Raw genomic sequence first — 17,614 nt, forward strand, 5'->3', positions numbered from 1 at the left:
TTGTAAGGACTGTATATCAGATAAATTCCACATTTTTTTTTTTATAAAGGACACCATCTGTTTTCAAAAGTGAGTAATAAAAGTTGCAGAATTTGTTAATGGTCGCCTCCACTTTTTTGCCAGAAAAATACTTTAAAACATACAGTACACGTGCCTTTTAGGAGAGAACATCGCTCGGGAAAACTCACGTGTAAAAAGAAAAGGAAGTCTTGTACCATGGGATTTTACAAAACGATGACAAGTGTGTACAAAATGCAATCACCCAGCAGGGAAAGAGAGAGCGGGTAACGAGTGCTTGCCCTTGACAATTAATCAGAATTTATCATTCGCTGATCTGACTTAAGCAAAATGAAAACTGATTGGTTGCTATGGTTTGCTGCACTGTGCACATCATCATTTCTTTTTTTGCAGTGTCATTTGTTGGTCTCAGTGATGAGGTTTCTTTTTAAAATACTGCAAAATAGTATGTATGGTATATACGAATTAAACAGCTTTTCTTTCAAGTCTGCAGGTTAGGAAAAAAAGGAGAAGTGGGTTCTTATGGGCAGCATTGGCACCTGCATTTTAGGTGATTTAATTAAAGATTATTTAAAGGAGAAGTACAGCCAAGGTTCAATTGGCGAGGACACTGCCGTAATGCCAAAGAGGAGACGCAGGGGAAGCCAGTCGCCCGGAGGGAAGTGCTGCCCGGGATATGTGTTGCAGGTGACCGACCGCACTGTTTGCCGCCCCCCGCCACTGCTCCTGTGAACTGTTTTCAGCAGACAGCAGGCTGAAGCCCACTATTGGTCGATGTCACAGAGCAGGTCCAGGCTTGGGCAAGATTGCGACAATGAAGTTGAGATCAGGTACCAGGCTCAGCCTCCCAGCAACCCATTGAGAGCCTGAGCCGACCATCTCTCCCCCTACACAAACCAGCACTCCAGTGAGTGTGGAGGGGGGCAGAGCAGACAGCGGTGACTAACAAGCACCAGCTCTCTGCTCATGGAGCACTGAGAACGAAGCAATCGCGGTCTTTGATCCCTCAGTTCTCAGCCTTAGAGCCAACGGGGGGGACAGATGCAGCATCAACCTAGGAAAGTATGATTCTGAAAAAAAAACAACCCATACTTCTCTTTTAATGAGGAAGGTCACGCATCACCTATGTTTATTAAAGTGCTTCTAAAGGTTGAAGGTCTTTAACATTCAAGCGATCTATGCCTGAAGGAGCCCTCCCTCCCCCTCCCCAATAATTACCTAAGCTCCATCTCAGTGATTTGCACAAGAGAATCAGCTCTCCTGGGCCTCTTCCTCCTCATTGGCTGAGACAACAGTGCATGCCATTGGCTCCCATGACTGTCAATCACATCCATTGAGCCAATAAGGAGAGAGTGGGAGCAGGATCAAGTCTGGCTTGTGTGGTAATGGACACACAGAGCAGTGGCTTGGGAGCGAGCCTTCTTGGGTGCCCCCAAAGCAAACTACTTGCTATGGGGGCACTCAGCAGGAGGGAAGGGCCTGGAGTGCTGACCCCAGAAGAGGAGAATTAGGGCTGCTTTATGCAAAACCATGTGAAAAAAAAAGAAAATCTGCCATTAATATCAATTTTACTTGTAGCAATCTAAATTAGATCTCATGCACATGGGCGGCTCAGCTCATACAGCACAAACAATGGTGGAAATAAGCTCTTAGCGCTCTTCCACACTAGCCAGGCAGCAGTAAAACAGACAGCGGAGAATGGTTTTACCACCTCCCGGCCACCAACCCAAATCCTAACATTACAGTCTAACAGGGCTGTACACATGTCGTGGCCACAAAGCTTTCCTTCATGGTCACAGCATATTTAATTCAGGCAGGTGGCTCTGTGTGTCAAAACTTGCCCATTGAGATTAATGGGGCCACACTGCAACCACGAGCCAAAAGCCTGGCTCACATTTGCAGCGTGGTCCTACAATGTAAAATTGCCAGAGAGAAAAATTGGAAAAAGAAACTACCACATAACAATGTTGCTATGTGATTAGAAGTTTGCCATTTCAGTAAAGTTTAGACAAGACAATAAAAACAAAATGGTGAGCGGTGTGGTGCACCTGGATTGCTGCATCAGCACTGTTCCTGCTCGACATACCAGCAGCCATGAGATCAGCGCCGCTTTCTGATGTGAATAAGCCCTTACGTTTTTCAGATGGACATTTTCGGAAGGTCCAAGCATTCCTATGGACTGGCAGGTTTAAAAGGACTTGTGCCTGTTTAGACCCGCCTACCTCCGGGTTCGATCAGACCCACTAAAAAAATTGGAGGAGAACTGCGCTCTCTGTTGTTTGGTCGGACCAGATCGGAGTCAGCCTGGTGTAAACGGACAGCAGAGTCAATTTACTCCCAGCTGCCCACAGAGCAGAGCAGCTTATGTCTGTGTCCGTTTTGCATAAACTGAGCGGACACGGACCTGTCATCCGCCCACTCTGCTCCGATCAGCAGGGGATTAGTTTACAGATCCCCTGCTGTTCAGAACGGAAGGAGCCCATGGGAAAGGGCCCTAATGCATAGGAAGGCTAAGAATCAGGTTTTTTTTTATGTATTTTTATTTTTGATAAATTCCCTGGGAGACCAAGTGGTACATGTACCACTTGGTCCCCCAGGGAATTTATCAAAAAAAAAAAAAAGTAATACTTCAAATTTTTCTTTCAATGACAAAACATTTTATTTTTAGAAAGCAAATAAAAAAAAATTCTTGCATCACCCTAAACCTCCTCAATCCAAGATGCTGAATAAGGCTCAGTTCTCTACTAGCACAACTATGAAGTTGCACAATTTCCAAAGAGATTTTGCATTGTGACTTTAATGCAACTTAAATGCGACTTATTCAACTCTATGGCACAAGAAAATTGCATCAAAGTAGTGCAGGAACCTTTTTTAAAGACGTTGCCACTTTAGCCCCTAGATTGTAAGGTGCCTTTGAAATACAATGGGTTTAGACTTGTCATGCGACTTTATAGGGTTGTTTTACTAAAGGCAAATAGACTGTGCTGTTGCTCCAGAGTTTAGTAAATGAGGTAAGGCATCACTTTGCAAAGAATACCCAATCACGTGCAAGAAAATTTAAAAAAAGAGCATTTTTGCTTGTACATGATTGGATGATGGAAGTCAGTGAGCTTCTGCTCATTTACTAAGCTCTGGGCCACATCAGAGGGCTTCGTGGGCCAGCCGTTGGTCATCCCTGTTCTAATCCTAAGGCCGAGTTCACACATGTGCGTATTGGATGTGGGTTTCCCCAATTTGCATGACAGGCAAGTGTGACAGGCTCTCAATGGAGGTGGTTCACACATGTCCAGGGCGGCCGCAGTTCGGATGGAAAAAGGGTGCGGTGTGTCTTTGGGTCCGGTTCAGGTGCAAATTCAGGCTAAAATTTGGACTTGAATAGCACCTGAATCTGTGTACCGGAACGCACTAAATTCCAGGCACTAACCCGCTGCCGCATGTGTGTAAATCCGGCATAAAACAAAAAGAAAACAATGTTTTTTCTGGAGTTCGAAAAAGAAAATAACTGAGCTTTACAGTTCAGCACTTTGAACGAATGAAGAGAAGAGAAGACTGCAGATAGATAAATATGACTTATGTAGGAGGATTTGTTTCATCTCTGTGTATCACCTGAGGCCAGTCACTTCACTAGGTATACAGTGGAGATAAAAAGACACCCCTGTTAAAATGTCAGGTTTCTGTGTTGTAAAAAAAGAGATAAAGATAAATAATTTCAGAAATGTTTCCACCTTTAATGTGACCTATAAACTGTACAACTCAATTGAAAAACAAATTGAAATCTTTTTTTTGGGGGGGGGGGGGGGGGGGTGGGGATAAAAATATAAAACTAAAATAATGTGGTTGCATAAGTGTGCACACCCTCTTATAACTAGGGATGTAGCTATATTCAGAATTAAGCAATCACATTATGTTAGATAGGAGTCAGTACACACCTGCCATCATTTAAAGTGCTTCTGCTTAACCCCAAATAAAGTTCAGCTGTTCTAGTAGGTCTTTTCTGACATTTTCTTAGTCGCATCCTACAGCAAAAACAATGATCCGCAGAGGACTCCCAAAGAATCAGAGGGATCTCATTGTTAAAAGGTATCAGTCAGGAGAAGGATACAAAATAATGTCCAAGACATTATATATACCATGGAACACAGTGAAGACAGTCACCATCAAGTGGAAAAAATATGGCACAACAGGGACATTACCAAGAACTGGACGTCCCTCCAAAATTGATGAAAAGACGAGAAGAAAACTGGTCAGGGAGACTGCCAAGAGGCCTACAGCAACATCAAAGGAGCTGCAGGAATATCTGGAAAGTACTGGCTGTGTGGTACATGTGACAACAATTTCCTGTATTCTTCATATGTCTGGATGATGAGATAGAGTGGCAAGATGGAAGTCTTTTTGTACAAAGAAAAACAGCCAAGCCCAGCTAAATTTTGCAAAAACACATCTGAAGTCTCCCAAAAGCATGTGGGAAAATGTGTTATGGTCTGATGAAACCAAGGTTAAACTTTTTGGCCATAATTCCAAAAGACATGTTTGCCGCAAAAAAACAACACTGCACATCTTCAAAAGAACACCATACCCACCATGAAGCATGGTGGTGGCAGCACCATGCTTTGGGGCTGTTTTTCTTCAGCTGGAACAAGGGGCCTTAGTCAAGGTAGAGGGAATTATGAACAATTCCAAATACTAGTAAATACTGGCACAAAACCTTCAGGCTTCTGCTAGAAAGCTAAACACGAAGAGGAACTTCATCTTTCAGCATGACAATGACCCAAAGTATACATCCAAATCAACAAAGGAATGGCTTCACCAGAAGAAGATTAAAGTTTTGGAATGGCCCAGTCAAAGCCCAGACCTGAATCCAATTGAAAAACATCTGTGTGGTGATCTGAAGAGGGCTGTGTACAGGAGATGCTCTCGCAATCTGACAGATTTGGAATGTTTTTGCAAAGAGTGGGCAAATATTGTCAAGTCAAGATGTGCCATGCTAATAGACTCAGACCCAAAAAGACTGAGTGCTGTAATAAAATCAAGAGGTGCTTCAACAAAGTATTAGTTTAAGGGTGTGCACACTTATACAGCCATATTATTTTATTTTTTTATTTTTACTTCCCTCCACCTAAAAGATTTCAGTTTCTTGTTCAATAGATTAGTACAGTTTATAGGTCACATTAAAGGTGGAAAAAGTTTTGTAATGATTTATCTTTGTCAAATTGTTTTACATCACAGAAACCTGACATTTTAACAGGGGTGTGTAGACTTTCTATATCCAACTCAGTCCAGATGCAGAAAATAGAACTTATATTAAAGTTGAAGTTTGGCAATTCACAACAAGCCCAGCAGGAAGGCACCGGACCAGGAACACTAACGGAATGCAACAGCGATGTGTAGTGTTACAGATGTACCGACAGGTTCTGTCTTGAGGGGTGGAATGCGGCCCGGCCAATCCGTGCCCAAATGGGGAGGTTTCCAGAAAGCATGGCTTGTCCCTTTCCTTTTCCTACTCGTACCAACATACAAAATGTGCACCAAGCCAGGGAGCTAGGATCTTAGATACACTCTCCCTGACCCAAGATGGCCACCAGATGAGATAGCCTCCCCAGTGACCCTGGAAACCATAGAGGAACCATGTTCCTCTTGACTTTCTCTCCCTCTGGAATGCCATTGTGGTTGAGCGCCACTTGCAGTTAAGAAAGTAGACTGCACCTGCCTACAAGCCAGTTTCTTTGGTACCAGAAGTCACTGTTGAGGGACAGGGAGTCTGCATGCAATGGTTTGTAGGGTTCCTCCAGGGGATCACTGCACACTGTACAAAGTCAACTCTTCCAGATGAGGCATGAATTGGCTAGTGGATCCAAACTTGCGTTGAATCAATTTGTTCCTCCTTAGTAGAGGTGCCTACAAACATATTAATTTTTCCAGATCTAATCATGACCCTACGGCCAACTGAACATCCGACCATGACCCTGTGACCAAATTACCATCTGACCATGACCCCGTAATCAAATGACCATACCACCATGAATGACCAAATCTTTTCCAATGTCTGTAGGTATCTTTAATAATAATATTGACAAAAAATACTACTACTGGATTTATTGTATGGCTAAAGGTTCCTACTGAGATCAGATATGTTCGTAGGCCTTTTTAAACCATGGCAGACATCCTCCTGTCCAACTTTCTGGAAGGGGGGTTTATCAGCAGGGTTATATCATCCTTTAAAAATGTGCAAATATTTGCCACTGGCAGAAAAATCATTCACTGGCGAGAACTTGCCAGTAGGCGCATCCTTAAAGTGCGTAGGGAGCTTTATACGGGACCCAGAATCAGCAAACTGCATACTCTCCTAGCAAGAAGTAATAAGCCTATAATCAATGTGAAACATGAGATGCATGCAATGAGACACAGCGGAGCATGTAATTACAAAACTATAATTATACAGTTTGAATGCATAGCTTAGCCTGATGTACTAAAGCCAAAAGCTCACAGCAGCAAATCTCTAGTGTATATCATAACATTGTTTGTTGCCATGAAAATGAAAGCCGATTACTGAAATTTAGTTAGCTCAATAAAATTACAGCTCTGAACACACAACCCAGGAAAAATGTGTTCTTGGCATTGGTCATGCATGTCTGGATGGTGTAGCAGGTGGCGATTTATGCCACGGAGATCTATGATATGCTTTATATGGCAAAACCCATGATTAGAGGCTCAGCAGGGTTTAAATAATTGGGGCTGTACCACCCATCATATAAGGTGAGAGGACAACACATTATCTTGAGGAGAACTAACATTGTCCATCATAGATGTACTGCATATGTTTAGTTTTCTAACCCCAAGGTCACACACACACACACACACACACACTTAGGGGTTATTTACCAAACGTAGAGAGTGCAAAATCTGGTGCAGTTGTGCATGGTAGCCAATAAGCTTCTAACTTCAACTTCTTCAATTAGGTTTGACAAAAAATAAACTTGCAATCTGATTGGTTTCTATGCAGAGCGGAACCAGATTATGCACTCTTCAGTTTTAGTAAAACAAACCCACACATACTTGATCGAACCCGTACATGACACTTTGCTTACCTCCGACACAGAAAAGAGAAACCTCTAATGCCCCGTACACAACAAAATCATGGATTATTTTCCGAAGGATGTTGGCTCAAACTTGTCTTGCGTACACATGGTCACACAAATGTTGGGCAAAATTCCAAACGTGGTGACGTACAACACGTATGATGGGATAGCCAGTGTGCCACCCTTTGGGCTCCTTCTGCTAATCTCATGTTTATCTCGTGTTAGTAGAAGTTTGGTGAGAGAAAATTTGCGCTTTTCAGCCTTGTGCTTTTCAGTTCGTTTCTGCTTTTCAGCTTGTGCTTGTTGATTCGTATATGTTCTTCAGTGCGTATTGTCAGTTTGTTCTTGTCTTTCAGTGCATTCTATTTAATAGTTCGCTTCTGTTTTTCAGTGCGTCCTTGTCCGCTTGTTTCTGATTTTCAGATCGTTCTTCTCAGGTCCTTTCTGATTTTCAATGCATTCTGTCAGTTCGTTCTGACCAGCCAACCGTTTTCAAGCCATGTTGCAGGTACGTACTCATTGTAGAGTTCGTGCTGTACTTGTGCTTGGTGTTGGAGTTCTTGCTTTGACCCAAGTCCAGTCCATGAACAGGACGAGGAGGAGTTCATGGACGAAGAATTGGTTGCTCCAGCGTGGCCAATTCTCTCACATGCCTTTTCTGCGGGAGATCCAGGAGAATAATCCTGATGATTTCAGGAATTATCTCCAGATGACGGACCCCGTTTTTCACCCTCTGTTGGCTTTGCTGTTCCCTTATATTACAAAGCAGGATACCTGCATGTGGCAAGCCATCACTCCCGAGCAGAGGCTCGTTGCTACCTTGCGGTACTTGGCGACGGGGAGAAGTCTCCAGGATATTAAGTTCACGACTGGAATCTCCCCTCAGGCTCTGGGAATCATTATTCCAGAGACCTGTTCTGCCATCATTCAGGTCCTGCAGAAGGACTATATGAAGGTAAGTTTTCTCCTTTAACATCACATTCTATGTATTTAATGATTGCTAATGTATTGGATTTCTTTCCTCATTCCCTAATTACCATGATTGCAATATGCTCTAATTGATTTGCTGAGCCCCTTTGTCCTCATGCATGCTGGAAGCTTTTAATGCTCCTTTTTTGTCCTTTGTGCATATTTGCCTTCACTTACCTCCCCAGCATGCTATCCTGGGCCCATACACACCTAGCCTAGTCACTTAACAATGTATTTTATCTGCTCCATTGTAGTGCTTACCCTAAACACCCCCTAAAATGTGTCCAAATGTTATTGTTGTCCTTAAATTCAGGAAGAGTGCAAGATGTTTTTTTTGTGGTTCAAAACTAATTTGGAACCCTCCCTCCCCTCCAACCGCTAAGTCAACCGATACCAATACTCTATCTGCTGACTTTGCCAAACCCAATGTGAATATGAATTCACCAAAGCATGTAGTGCAAGGGCCTGCCTGAATACTTTCAAATGGTACTGTTTAAAGTTTTGTTCTCCTATTATCTTGATAGGTAATTGCAGAATGTAAAAATGTGCTTCAATTTGGACAGTGTGTATTCATATTTTTGTATAATGGCACTTCTTACCTGTCCAGTGGGCTGCCAATAGTGTAAGTAAGGAGGGGCTGTCCAAAGTAACACATCCTTTATGCATTCAGCTCTCAATGAAGTTGAGAGGGTTACCTGTTCAAAACATCCCCCCCACCCTAACATTTTTGCACTGGGCCATGGGGTGAGGAATCAGATAAGTGGACCTTATACTTTTGTCTTTAAATACTCATTAAAATAAATGTTATACTTATGTTGGCCAAGAATGTTTGTGTCTAATCTGCTTAAAATGTTATGTGCAAATGTTTGACTCCACAGTTTCCTTCAAACCCACAGGAATGGCAGACTGTGGCTTCCCAGTTTGCCCAGCAGTGGGACTTCCCCAACTGCGGTGGGGCAATAGATAGGAAACACGTCCACATCATCCCACCCCCAACTCAGGCTCATACTATTATAATTATAAGGGGTATAGTAGTATCGTGTTGTTGGCGGTGGTGTCTGCGATTTACGAGTTTTTGTATGTGGACGTGTGGAAAAATGGCCAGATGTCCGATGGCGGAGTCAACTCTCAGACAGAGTTTTACAGATGGCTCCAGAATGGCAGCTTGGACTTGTCACCTCCAGAAGACAATGTGGCAGGACTCCCATTCGCCTTCATCGTGGATGAAGCATTTGCACTGGGGGACCATCTTATGCAGCCATTGCCGATGAGGACCCTCACCCCCGACCAGAGGGTTTTTAATTACCGGCTGGCTAGAGCCAGAAGAGTGGTGGGAAGTGCCTTTGGCATAATGGCCAGCCGGTTCTGCCTATTCCTCACTGCTATTAATATGGCGCAATATAAACAAAATCACATAATTCTTTCATGCTCTATTTTACACAAATATTTACACAAAAATGCAGCCAACAATGTGGCTTCAGTTGCAACTGAGGCCGGCTTACCGGATACAAATCTGATGGCACTTGAAGCTGGCCATCCTGGCTTGCCCCCCCCCCCCCCCCAAAGCCCCGTGAAGTACGGCAAAGATATCTAGAGTACTTTGCGGATATGGGGGCCATTGATATGCCAGAGAATGTCTAACCTGTTTTAAATAAATTGTTTGTTAAAAACTGAACTCATATTTCATTTGATTTACTGCTTGTCTTTATTTAGCTGTCTCCTAGGTTTTCCAATGGCCTTTTATTTTTGCCCATTTTCTTCAATAGTGCAAATGTAACTTACTTGCAAACTGCAAGTGCACTTGAAAGTGCACTTGGAGTGCAAAGTGGATTTGTCTTTAGTAAATAACCCCGATTGTCCCTGTAACTACACCAACTTACTCCAAAAACTGGTATTGAGCATTGAAATAAGAAGCCACACATTGTTGAGTATAAAACATTTTACTGCAAGCACATTCATATGTGTATTATAAAAGAGTTTTTTAACAAACCAACATCTTTGGTGTATACAATTATGTATGATAGTATATAGTCTTTTTGCTGCTAAACAGGCATGCTTAAAGGGGTTGTAAAGGTAAATGTTTTTTCACCTTAATGCATTCTATGCATTAAGGTGAAAAAACATCTGACAGTCCCGGCGCCCCCAGCCCCCCCCCCCCCGTTTTACTTACCTCACCCCTGGAAAGTCCCACGCTCGTCCCCCAACGTCCTTTCCACCGTTCAGCCTGGCCGCTGATTGGCTGGAGGGGATGGATGGAAAGCAGCACAGCCATTGGCTCGCGCTGCTGTCAATCACATCCACTGACGCGGAGCGCCGGGGGGCGGGGACGTGTGATACAGCAAGCAGCTATAGCTGCCAGCTGTATCACGGGAGCGTGCCCGCAGATGCTTCTCACCATGCGAGGGAGCTCGCATGAACGTGAGAAGCATCTGAGGGAGTAAGCAGAGACAGCTGCCGAGGGACCCTAGAAGAGCAGGTTCGGGGCCACTCTGTGCAAAACGAGCTGCACAGTGGAGGTAAGTATAACATGTTTGTTATTTAAAAAAAAAATTATTCTCTTTACAATCCCTTTAAAACCATAACGTACACAACTCAGGAACTTACAAAGTTCAACTTGATAAAGTGAAGGCAATATGAGACATTAGTATGTCAAAACTGTGTTGATTTTGCCTTCATCAGGTGGGGTGATGTCAGTAAAAGCCAAATTTTGAAGATGCACATAAATTGGGATGTGTATTTCCATCATGATCCCATGCCTAAAATGTGTGTCTTTTCCCTACATCTATTTTGATAGATGTAGGGAAAAGACACACAGTGGGGGTTATTTACGAAAGGTAAATCCACTTTGCACTGCAAGGGCACTTGAAAGTGCCCTTTCAAGTGCAGTCACTCTAAATCTAAAGGGTAGATCTGAAATGAGTGGAAGCTCTGCTGATTTTATCATCCAATCATGTGCATGCTAAAATGCTGTTTTTTATTTTCCTTGCAAATCCCCCTTGGATCTACAGTGACTTTACTTCCAAGTGCATTTTTAAGTGCACCTGCAGTGCAAAGTGGATTTACCTTTATTAAATAACTCCAGTATGTCAACATGTGCTATCTGCAATCATCGGATATCAATATACGTGTTTTGTGGGTGCAACCCCTTCCTCGTAACTAAAGTAGATGAGAGGAAGGGGTTGCACCCACAAAACGTGTACATTGATATACCATGATGGCTGATAGCACATGTTGACACACTGGGGTTGATTTACTAAAAGTGCAAAAGAGTGCAAAAGTTGGTGCAGCTGTGCATAGTATCCAATCAGCTTCCTACTTCAGCTTGTTCAACTAAGCTGTGCTAATGCAATCTGGAAGATGATTGGTTTCTCTGCAGAGCTGCATCAGATTTTGAACTCTCCAGCTTTAGTAAATCAACCCCAGTGTGTGCATCTTCAAAATTTGGCTTTCAAATTACTTAAAAATTTTGATAAAAACGTAAAAAAATAACAACAACATTGACTTTTTTCGTTATATTTTAGCTAAAACTTCAATGATGTTGGCGAGTCTTTTTTCAGCATCATTGATGCTTTCCTTGACCTTCTCTAATTCACGATTGCAGACCATAATTTTGCTAATCAGGATCTGTGCACTTGCACTGTTGAAGTGAGTTTCTTCTTCCAGAACATCCACATCACCTAAAATAAAATACACAGCATGTATTATGAATATGCAGGCATACATCTATTACCTGAAGCTGTGAGCTCAGACACTGACCTGTTGTGGTCACTATTTCACCCACTTCATGTTCCTCGGAATCCACGTCTTCATGGTGTGTGGGGATTTCCCCTTCTTCAGAAGTGTGGGGTTCCTGGTGTCCTCAGATGTCCCGATTCTTTTCTCCCCTATGTGAATACATAAAAGGTATACTTAGCACACAGATATTTTAGGCAAGAAATAGTAATGTGAAATATTGCTTGGAAGTATTGTCTAATTGTCTGCTTTGGCAGAGTTCCAAGCTGAAGACATGATTTTTTCCCTTACCAAAGCCTGAATACTTACCTGTTTTGTTAAAGTTTTACACGTGGAGAGACCCCTACTATCCCATGGAGCACCTGGAGCGTGGAACTCCATAAAAAGGGTGTTCTGGTTTCCCACACTAGTGCTCCTGCTTGCAGATGTGTAAACAGCTGCTGAGTGTCCTCTCCTTACACTTAATTAAGTTTGCATTTCATTATATTACAAATACATCTACCCTGCAGTGTGCATGCACAAACAGACAAACAGATAAAGTGCCTGACCACCGTAGCTGTAGATTCTGCTTACCAAACAGCAAGCATTAAAGGCAGGTGGCTTGAACCCAGCCTGGGCCTTTAAACTAGCAGATGACCACAACACAGATGATAATTGAATAGTACTGCTCACTTCGTCCGTCCCAATATCCGTGTGCTTTCATTAAATGCTCAGGAAGAGAAAAGGACTAGCAGCATATGACGTTTATGTCCCCAGGCTGTGGTACTATGACAGATTGTGTTTTTTGTCAGACCAGAGTGAACCCAGGCAATCGCTCTCAACCCTTCCTTGCACACTTCCTTACACCTCAGCTGAGGCTTCAAAAGTACAACCTGGGCCTTCCACCCAGGAAGATGTGGAGGAGCCCAGTTTGAGCCAGGTATAGCATTTTTCAACATATTTCTGCTCAAAAATGGAATGATGTTAACTAGATGTTATTGATCACTAATTTCTGATTTAACAAAGTGGTTTACATATCAATAGACAATAGTAACCAAAAATTATTAGGACAAGAATGAAAAATGCTGGGGTCAGAATGATAGGCTTTTCTATTTGTTAACATTCAATTTGCAACAGTCATGAGCTCTAAATTGTGTGTGATTGATGACCAAAAAACTAAAACTATGTCCTATTTTCATACACAGGAAAGTCTCAGCCAGGAGGAGGCCGTGGAAAGTGGCAGCCAGGAGGTTGCCATGGAAAGCAACCTGAACGAAACCCAGGTCCCTCCGCCTTCCAACAAAAAGGACCAGGGAGACGAGAAACATGGAGTCAACGCCTACTTTGATTCGGCAGGCTACTGCAGTCTTCACAACAACCCCTGGTGGCCCAGAGTCATATGGCTGTCTGACAGCCAGTAAACTGGACAAATCGAGGAGGGCCAATGCCTCATCTGTGAGGAGATAATACTTCAGGCTCTAAACAAGGAGATGGGGGACAAATTAAAAATTAAAAGCCACGTGTGTGAGTTGGACCATATTACTCCTCCACCACCTCCAGCAACACCTCCAACAACACAGCCACACACCCCACAACAGCAGCCTGGAAGGATGCATGGAAGGAAGTGTTGAGAGTGATGGCCTGGGTTCGGTGTGACCTGGCAAAAGACGCAGGCTGTTGTAAGACCACAGCCTCAGGACATATATGTCATCTGCTGCTGCTCCCAATCTCTTGGAGTCCTGGACCGGATTGTGCTCCCTATTAAATGGACTCCTCAGTTTACCAATTTTGACAGTCAAATAATTGATGTCTGCCCTGGGGTACAATGGCTTCACCAATTCCAACTGTTTCTCCAGCGTTGCCTTAATCTTTATTTTGTTATGACCCCTAATACATTTTTAATTTTTGTTATGACAAATACTTGGCTATGTGTTTTACTTCAAAAAGGACAATTTGTTTGTGAGTAGGCAGGTACATTTCAAAAATACAATGCCAAATTAACAAGGGACACCAACACCAACCAACCACTTTGAGGTTAAAAAATACAAGGTAATAATGGTGTTGTGGTAACTTGACACACAAAACGACAAAAAATATTATGGAGATCACTATATTAAAAAAAGGATTATTCTGGAGAAAAGATAACAATATAAAAAAGAAAAAAGAAAAAAGATTATTCTGGAGATCATGAGAAAAAAAAAATCAGGAGATCACGAGAAATAATAAAAAATCAGTTTCTCAGAACTCTGTGAATATCAACAGCAAAGCAACTTCATTATTCCAGCATTATAAAGAAGAAGAGAATGCGCTGCATTAAAAGATTTCAAAATTTGCAGTGTGACGAATGTGCCATCTCCATTATGAACACTAGTTTTACAAGACCGAGCACTTCAGTCTCGTACTTGATTCTGAGCATGACTTTGGTGCGAGGACTTGTGTACACGCGCTCGGAATTTCCAACAACAAAGTGAAGTTGTCGGAAAATTTGAGAACCTACTCTCAAACATTTCCAACATTTGTGTGCGGAAATTCCAACAGCAAATGTTTGATGGAGCATACACACAGTCAGACTTTCCGACAACAAGCTCACATCGAGCATTTCCCGTCGGAAAGTCTGACCGTGTGTATGCGGCATAAGAGTTTAAAATCACAATCTCTGTCTTCCCTGGTGAGGATCTCTTATGCTTCCTGTCCTGGTGATGGGCATGGACATCAGTATTAAACCCCACAACAAAAAATTTATATACTGCAGCTTACCAATTCTTCGATTTTTTTATTATTATTAATTTAGGGGTTTTTTTCCCTTTATTTTTTACCTGGTGATCCAGCCAGTAAGTCTGTTATTTTCCAACCAAGCTGTCCACCAAAAGTGGTAGTTTGAGATAAAAACGACAAACCATTTAACACTGACAGGGGTGCTTCCAATGATCAGCTTTTCTTTATTTATGTAAAATCCTTTATCCCAAAATTTGTTAAACTGAAAGCTGAAAAGTGTTACCCGGAGTTAGCTCATCAAAATCTTCTAATGCAATGGTCGACAACCTTCCGGACCTCACAGACCACTAAACTCCCAATTTTGACTCTCATGGACTACTAACATGACTTTTACATGGCTTATAAACACGATTCTCCAGATCTCTGCCCCCCTCCCCCATACCCTGCATCACACCGCTGCCTTACGCAGACTCTTCATTGGATCTCACCTCCTTATCCAGCCATGTGCTGGAGCTCTGTGCTTCCTCTCAGTCTGGTCAGCCCTGCCATTTGAAGCCCCCTTCTTCTTCACCTCCCGCTCTCTGCACTACTCCCAGTGCCTCCCTCTGAGTTCACAGGAGCTGGAACTACAGAGGAGGCATGGGGTATCAATGTGCTTACAGTATTGACTGTCAGAGAGCATTGAGAACAACACTGGAAGCAACACTATATCCTACTACATCCACAGTGCCACAATGTTGATTTGTGGCAGAACCCCTGGGGACCACCAAATTTTCTCATGGACCATCAGTGGTCCACATACAACTAGTTGGGGACCGCTGACAACCAATGGTGACCATTCCCCCCATGTGAATGAGTATGGGGTAGATTGTACTCCTACCCATTCACCCCAAAAAAAAAGTGACCTTTATTAAAAATGAAGAATGTCTCCCGTTGTAGGTCCGTGTCTACTTTTTTCAGTCTTCTTCCTCCTCTAATGTCTTCTTCCTCTGATCTTCTCTCTCCGGTGATGTCATCTGCCTCTGCTGATGTGGCTGTCGTCTTCTTCTTCCTCCTCTTCCTCCTCTGTGACACCGACATCACAGAGCAATATGTGTTATCTAAAGAGGGGCCATCGCTGAAGCTGTTTGCTTTCAAGCTACGTCTCTATGACTGAAACCCCATATGTCCATAAGGAATGTCCAGTGTGTTCCAGTATGAGATGAGCAGCATGCCGAAGTGTTGGTGTGCAAACTAAACAGCATGCACATAGGCACACATGCACATTTGCCACTGGTTTTGGCAAATGTGTGACATTTTTGCAATGATTTTTTGCAATGATTTGCAAAAACAGGTTCACGCTCCCAAACAACATTTTCAGCCTTGCAAACACAGGCATTTACTACAGCACAACCCAAACAAAACTAGGTGAACTCAATTCCTGTTTGGATTTTTTTAAATATATCATTTTATACAGACACATTTAGAATTCTTTCAAAGCAGGTATTCTTTAAAATGGTCAACATATGTATAGGAAGTATAAATTGCTTGAGATCATGTTTTAAACATTTTTTTTTCTGCTGTGCACCTGGTTCTAGGAGGTGAATTCATTTAGATGGTCGCAAAGTTTTGTTGCTTTAGTAAATCATCCCCAACATTAAAGAAATTAAGGCGCTACTAAACCAACACAATACCTCATATAACTGATACTGAATATAACACATTACAAAATAAATCCATAAATATTTTTTCAATTATCAGTATCATGCTGATGGATGTTGATGACCCTGGCTTGGGTCCTGGCCTTGTTCTTGTCTGCTGATTAGGTGCCACTATATTCCTGCATCTGGTTCTTACCTGGTGGCCAACAGTCATCTGTCTCTCAAACCTGTCAGCTAGCACTGTCTTCAACATTAGCTCTCATGTCACTCTGTGTCCTCACAGCCTATGCCCCCAAAATAAGAGGTGCAAGGAAAGCCCCTCTTAAGTTTGATCTTCAACAGGTACGTGACTTAGGAACAAAGAGTGCAGAGGAGAGATGGGTTTGCTTTAAGAGCATATTAAATAAGTGCATTAGCCAATGCATCCCGTTGGGTAATAAATTTAAAAGAGTAAACAAAAGTCCTGGATGGCTTAACTATAATGTGAAAATACATATAAAAGCAAAGAAGAAGGCCTTCAAAAAATACAAGGTTGAGGGATCATCATCAGCATTCAGACTTTATAAAGAATGCAACAAGTAATGTAAGGGTGCAATAAGGACAGCTAAGATAACACATGAAAGACACATAGCGGAGGAGAGCAAAAAAAAAAATACCAAGAAATTCTTTAATTATATAAACAGTAAAAAAGGGAGGACAGACAATATTGGCCCCATAAACTGAGGAAGGACATCTGGTTACAAAGGATGGGGAGATGGCAAAGGTATTGAATTTATTCTTCTCCTCAGTCTTCACGAGGGAATCGGGGGGCTTCAGTAACCAAAACTGCAGTGTTTATCCTCATGACACATCACAGGAAGCTCCTCCATGGTTAACAGAAGACAGAATTAAAATTAGACTTGGGAAACTTAACACTAAAAAATCACCAGATGGCTTACACCCGAGGGTACTTAGGGAACTCGGTCAAGTAATTGCCAAACCATTGTTCCTAATTTTTATTGACAGTCTACTGACTGGAATGGTATCAGCTGATTGGAGAAAAGCCAATGTAGCACCAATATTTAAAAAGGGCCCAAAATACATCCCTGGGAATTACAGACCAGTTAGCCTAACATCAATAGTATGTAAACTCTTGGTGGGGATGATAAGGGACAATATACAAGATTTTAGTAATGAGAACGGTAACATTAGCAGTAATCAGCATGGATTCATGAAGAATCGTTCTTGCCAAACCAATCTACTAACCTTCTATGAGGAGGTGAGTTGCCAGCTAGATAAAGGAAGGCCCGTAGACGTGGTGTATCTGGATTTTGCAAAAGCATTTGACACAGTTCCCCATAAACGTTTACTATACAAAATAAGGTCCGTTGGCATGGCCCATAGGGTGAGTACATGGATTGAAAACTGGCTACAAGGACGAGTTCAGAGGGTGGTGATAAATGGGGAGTACTCGGAATGGTCAGGGGTGGGTAGTGGGGTCCCCCA

This window comes from Lithobates pipiens, unplaced genomic scaffold, assembly GCF_037356315.1.
Source record: "Lithobates pipiens isolate NorthernLeopardFrog02 unplaced genomic scaffold, aLitPip1_a1.2 Scaffold_8, whole genome shotgun sequence".
NCBI classification, from domain to species: domain Eukaryota; kingdom Metazoa; phylum Chordata; class Amphibia; order Anura; family Ranidae; genus Lithobates; species Lithobates pipiens.